This window comes from Apostichopus japonicus, chromosome 23 (genome assembly GCF_037975245.1).
Source record: "Apostichopus japonicus isolate 1M-3 chromosome 23, ASM3797524v1, whole genome shotgun sequence".
In the NCBI taxonomy this organism is placed as follows: domain Eukaryota; kingdom Metazoa; phylum Echinodermata; class Holothuroidea; order Aspidochirotida; family Stichopodidae; genus Apostichopus; species Apostichopus japonicus.
In genome coordinates, this window is record NC_092583.1 from 10738112 (window position 1) to 10744526 (window position 6415).

General features: G+C 35.9%; 1 long non-coding RNA gene across 1 annotated transcript; it reads right to left on the bottom strand.

The window, feature by feature from the left end:
- Positions 1-469: 469 nt before the first annotated feature.
- On the bottom strand, positions 470-5398 carry LOC139964493 (uncharacterized). The gene is made up of 3 exons (XR_011791989.1): positions 3716-5398; positions 1800-1944; positions 470-763 (listed from the first exon to the last, which is right to left on the bottom strand). It is a non-coding gene; the product is annotated as an uncharacterized lncRNA (long non-coding RNA).
- Between the last annotated feature and the right edge of the window lie 1017 nt (positions 5399-6415).

Sequence of the window (6415 nt, forward strand, 5' to 3'; positions counted from 1 at the left end):
GGGTGCATGTATGTGTTTAATAGCTTTGAATACTATGTGATACCTATTCCGCGATTACTATACGGAATGAACAAAATAAAAACCCGGATGGAATTTAAACTCGTTTTCACTGGGCGTAGCTCAGAATTTTGCTTTTGCTTTTAGGGGGCCCAATGGTTTCTTTAGAGCGAGGGGCAGTCATCATGTTTTTCCCCCAAATAAAATTTGGGGAAATTTGGGGAGAGATGATGATATATATATATATATATATACTACGATTTCAATAAATAAATATAAATATAAATATATATAAATATATATATATATATATATATATATATATATATATATATATATATATATATATATACATATACATATATATATATATATATACATATACATATACATATATATATATATATATATATATATATATATATAAATATATATATATTTATATATATATATGAAACGATGATGAGTTTGAATATCCAGAACAGTGAAAAACATAGACTCCAACGGGATTCGAACCCGGGCCTTCCGCTTAATATGCGGACAACATTACCAACTAGGCCATGAACACTGGTTGTATGTCCAGAGGTTTGAAACCAATAAGGAAGGTCGTAATTCTAATGTAGACATTTGTTACCTGTATCGAACAATGCTAGTTCTGTTTGGTGACATATTTTGCCTTGCTTAGAGATCAATCATAGTGCTAACCAACTCGAAATGTTTTGTGAATCCTTCGGCTGGGTCTCGAAAGAGATACTTTGAACATACTCTGTTAAATGAAATGGATATAACGAAAAGCGGAATTAATGTTTATATAATTGAGTCGGTAATGAGTTGGAAAATCCAAAACAGTGAAATTACATCCATGCACTTTCCATCAGGATATATATATATATATATATATATATATATATATATATATATGTACATATATATATATATATATATATATATAAAATATTAAAAAAATGTATATATACATACATATATGTGTATATGAGTCGGTAATGAGTTGGAAAATCCAAAACAGTGAAATTACATCCATGCACTTTCCATCAGGATATATATATATATATATATATATATATATATATATATGTACACATATATATATATATATATATATATATATATATATATATATAAAATATTAAAAAAATGTATATATACATACATATATGTGTATATGGGTGGGAAGGGGGGGGGGGTGCGGAGCTAAGCCCATTCCCTTAAATATTACCTACGTCACAGCACAGGTAACAGTGATATAGTGCCATTAAAAGCATGATAAATCACAGCCTACAGTGTCTGGAAGAGTCTTCTCTCATGAAAGGAGATTTCGATAACTAAAACAGTTAACTTATGTATAATACAGCTGCAAAAAAAACGAAAATGATTGGAGTACAGCGCTATTTGATGGCGTTACCCACGTTCGTGCACTACTATGCTCCTATAAACGAAATGCAGACCGTTGATTATTCACCCCATAATCATAACATGTACGTAGCCTATTACCTACTCTATTTCTCCCTAATATTATTTTTACAGCATCACTGATTTGATATAAGACAAAAATGAATTAATATAAATAACATTCCGTCGCACTTAAAAAATTCAATGCTCTGCAGCTCCTGTTACTTTGCCGCGTTTTCTTTACGATAGTTTGTCTTGGAGTCAATTAAATAGACATCGTGCTGGTGTTGCTAATTAATTTGATAAATGATATGACTCCGCATGATACTACCGTAAACCTGTGTTACACAATAAAGCAAAACATTGCAACGAGTCCGTCATCAATCACACACCGTCATATATATTTCAATACGTAAATCGACGAATTTGTGCACGTTGTTTTTTTGGGTGTTTGTGGTGGGGTGGTTGGGGCAGTGATTGGGATAAAATTCCAGTTGTAATACAGTCTACGCCAAACTGCACTTGTTCCAAATTGACCTGAATTACGAAAAGAAAAAAATAGAAAGAAAAGAAAACTAAAAACATTACAACAAAAATCCTTTTCTGTCCCTAGCAAACGTTTTTTCAAGGGCAACAACTGAATACATTGTTTGGCTATCAATCAATTTATTTACATGTAAACTGTACTGCCGTTGATAAAGTGACTTGGAAATTTTTGAAAATGCTAGCAACGACGTACTTACTATATAACAATATATCTGCAGGTATTTACCCGGCGTTCACCGTGGCTCTCTCTCTATATAGTTTTGTGTCAAATGTACAAAACCTACATTAACGGTGACATATGTTCACATGAAACGTCTGTATAGTTTTGTGTCCAAATTATAGTCTCTACATTGGCTGTGACATATGTTCACATGCATCGTCTATATAGTTTTGTGTTATAGGTCCTGCATTAGCGGTGACCTATATTTACATGACACGTCAATATAGTTTTGTATCAAATTTATAGGCCCTTCATTAGCGGTGACATATGTTCACATGAAACGTCCGTATAGTTTTGTGTCAAATTTATAGGCTCTACATTAGCGGTGACTTATGTTCACATGCATCGTCTATATAATTTTGTGTCAAATGTATAGGCCCTGCAATAGTGGTGACATATGTTCACATGAAACATCTATATAGTTTTGTGTCAATTGTACAGACTCTAAATTAACGGTGACTTATGTTCACAGCATCGTCTATATAGTTTTCTGTCAAATGTATAGGCCCTGCATTAGCGGTGACCTATGTTCACATGAAACGTCTGTATAGTTTTTTGTCAAATTTCTAGGCTCTACATTAGCGGTGACTTATGTTCACATGCATCGTCTATATAGTTTTGTGTCAAATGTATAGGCTCTACTGTTCTTATGAAACGTCGCTATAGTTTTGTGTCAAATGTACAGGCCCTACATTAGCGGTGACTTGCGGTGACATGCGGTGACATGCAACGTCGCTATAGTTTTGTGTGAAATGTATAGGATCTACATTAGCGGTGACCTATGTTCACATACAACCGTCTTGTCAGATATTCATCGTGAATTCCGTTTGTATTAGCTGTTTGCAATATATTCACAATCAGCAGTTTCTGTATGAGTTGTTCTCAATGCAGTGCTTTGTTTTGCGCCAGACAGTTACGTGTGAACTGCTCCCTTGTCACAAAGTCATAAAAACCAATTGTGTGCTGAATTTTGAATGATAGGTGCAGGAAATAATGCAAACATTACGTACTCGTGGTAGTGCTTATTGAGCCTTGTTCTCGTACTTATACACATACACATATCATGGAAAAAATCTACCTAGTACTCCTGGTATGCCAGTGTCCTTTACCAATGCTAGTGTCCTGTACTCATGCTAACGTCCTGTACTCATGCTAACGTCCTGTAGGCTACTCTTGTTAGTGTCCTGTGCTCATGCTAGTGTAATGTACCCATGGTAGTGTCCTGTACTGATGCTTTTGTCATGTGCTCATGTGCTTTATTCATGATAGTGTTCTGTACTCATGCTAGTGTCATGTACTCATGCTAGTGTCCTGTACTCATGCTAGTTTTCTGTACTGAAGCTAGTGTACTTTATTCATGCTAGTGTCCTGTGATCATGCTAGTGTCCTGTGCTCATGCTATGTCCTGTACTCATGCTAACGCCCTGTACTCTTGCTAGTGTCCTGTTATCATGGTAGTGTCCTGTACTCATGCTAGTGTCCTGTACTCATGCTTGTGTAATCTTACCACAACTCTGGTTCGTAATATGTTTATTAACTTACCAGATGTTAACAATATGATTCTCATTCGTTTAAGATCTTCAAAATGACTGTCCACCGTCACAGAACTCCATAATGTTTCTATACATCCTGTCATGTGTTCACGGTGATCATAAACCTATCACAATGGATATAATCTGAGTATGGTATTCACCCTGATCTGCTGTGACCGATATTGACAGTGACTGTCTTTCAGATCTGCACAACAACCTATAGTCTGCATCTTATTGTTTTGCGTACACAATTCCGTGTCAGGTGTGAACACAGTGCATAGTTCATATTCATTTCAGATGCCCAAAACTACTCTGTTCCGTGTCAGATATTCACAGTGACCTATACTCTAGTTATCAGATGTTCAATGCTATGATCAAGCATTGCACAACTACATGCACCCTCGACAAAGTATACTTCATTGTCTTAAAATGATATCTTGTCAGATTTGTAATATTACAGTATGACTAACAATGTACGACCATATTGGATGTTATCCAATTCGTTCCCAGGTTAACCCTTTTTCCAGTTCCATTTTTCCAGGTTGTTTCTGTATATATGTAACTTCTGTTTACAATCACTCTATGATGAGTCAGATATATAGGTTCATTTATTAGTCTCCATTGTTAATTGTCTCACTGCTCTTGTTTTGGCTATTCATTATAGTCAAGTCATTCTCTATTCATCCTTTAATTCTTTTAATTAACTCGTCTTTCTGCTCGCCCCCCACCCCTACCATGTACCTCTGAATGAAATCCCTCTAGCCATCGATACCATTGTCTGACACTCTATACATTCATTTATGCAATCTATGCGATCACCACGCTATGCATTTACCTACACAGTCTTCTTGTAGAGGAAAAACAGTTTGTCAATAAATTTTCTCTGCTTAGAATAAAGGGCATGGAAAAATTCCTTTTGAAGGTACAATTGCCCATTATGCCATTTAGCGGTCTAAGATTTCCTTCAATATAAAGGTGGTTCCTTCTTGTAAAAAAAATGCTAACCCACGACTTACGAGAAAATCAAACATGTGCACAAAGGGATATAATTTGTACACAAAATCCGTTTCGTAAGGTATCACTTAGGGGAAATTTCTGGTTCAGTGATTTCAGTCTATATTCAATCTTGCAGTTTTGAAATGAAAACTGCAAATATGCTTATACTTAACGCGTTATGACTCATAAAAAGGAAGTAGTTGCTACAGAGAGGTGTTAATATGTACGCATTTGCCTATATGTCATTTGACGTATAAGCGACTATTTTATGGTTTTTTGTAGCTGCTTCGGATACATTACCAGCAATTTGAGTAATCCACTTCATGTTATCCACTTTAATTATTATATTGTCTTCTTTCAGCGATGTGCAGCCATTTAAGTTCATTGTTGCAGGTGTGAATACTCCATCAAGAATCTCTGTATTTTACGATCACTGGAAAAAAAAGTTTGTGCATATTTACAACAACAGATTATTCCTTGTTTCAACGCTAACTTAATTGCAAGAATGCATTGTATTCGAGGATCGTTGGTTTTCTATGTGCTGCTGGTCTTTGAGAGTCATTGTTCTGCGCAGACAGTGTCTCTGTTTACGAGATTCAACGACATTGTATTAGCTGGAGAATCGATATCACTCATATGTTCAGTGTCAGACTCGAAACCAGAAGATGACATCATCATGGTGATAACAGATGAAACGGGACAACCGTTTGAATCAGGTTCGGTTGGACTGGAGGTTGATGCTACAGTTTATACCGAACAAACTACTCCAATTATAATTAGTACTAACCAGACATTCTTTTGCAACGTAACTTGGTTAGACTTTACTACTTCCAAAAACCTGACAATATCACCATTACCAATTAATGAGACATATTGTACTTCAAACTACACGGATGGTATCATTGTTGGACAATCGGTGAGTTTAACATGTTATAGTTCTACGTTAGTGGCCGGTTCCATCAGCTGGAGTTCAGCTGATACAACATTCGATCAAACGACAGACCTTGTAAGGACGATGACAGGATATAACAGTATAAATGTAGAACCATCTGTAAGTCAAAATGGCACTGTGTTTACATGTGAGAGTGATGACGTAGTACAAGCAAGCGACATAGAAAGATGTTCGATTGGTCCTATTAATGTTTACGGGGAACTGATTATTTTCATTGATCCAATCATTACTACAAATGATCCAGCTATATTGTATCCAGGACAAACAAAAAAATATACATGCTCATCTTTACCAACTTCATCTGTGCAGTGGACCACTCCGAATAAACTGGAGGATTCTGGTATTGAGTTATCTGTGGTTGGAGCCATGATAACAGTAACTATCCCTAGCGATAGTAACTTTACAGGTGATATAGATTTTGTTTGTTCTGGTCACATCCTTGACGAAATTACGAAAGCAAACTTAACTTTGGCCATCAGAAATACTAGGTCCACGATGGGCTCAACCCTATCATCCGAGAACAGTCTGTTATTCATAGTGATTGGCGCAGTAGGCGGTTTTGTCGTTATAACAACTGCTATAATTTTGTTTCTGGCCTGTCTGAAGTGTAAAAGAAATACATCTTCCGTCATCAAACCGGATCCGGATAATCCAAGAGTGATCATTGAACGCGAATATGACGTCGCTCCATTTGGTTCTGAAGGAAGACAAGTGTCTCCCGAGGGAAGCGTTAGTGATAACCATATGACCGGAAATAAACCA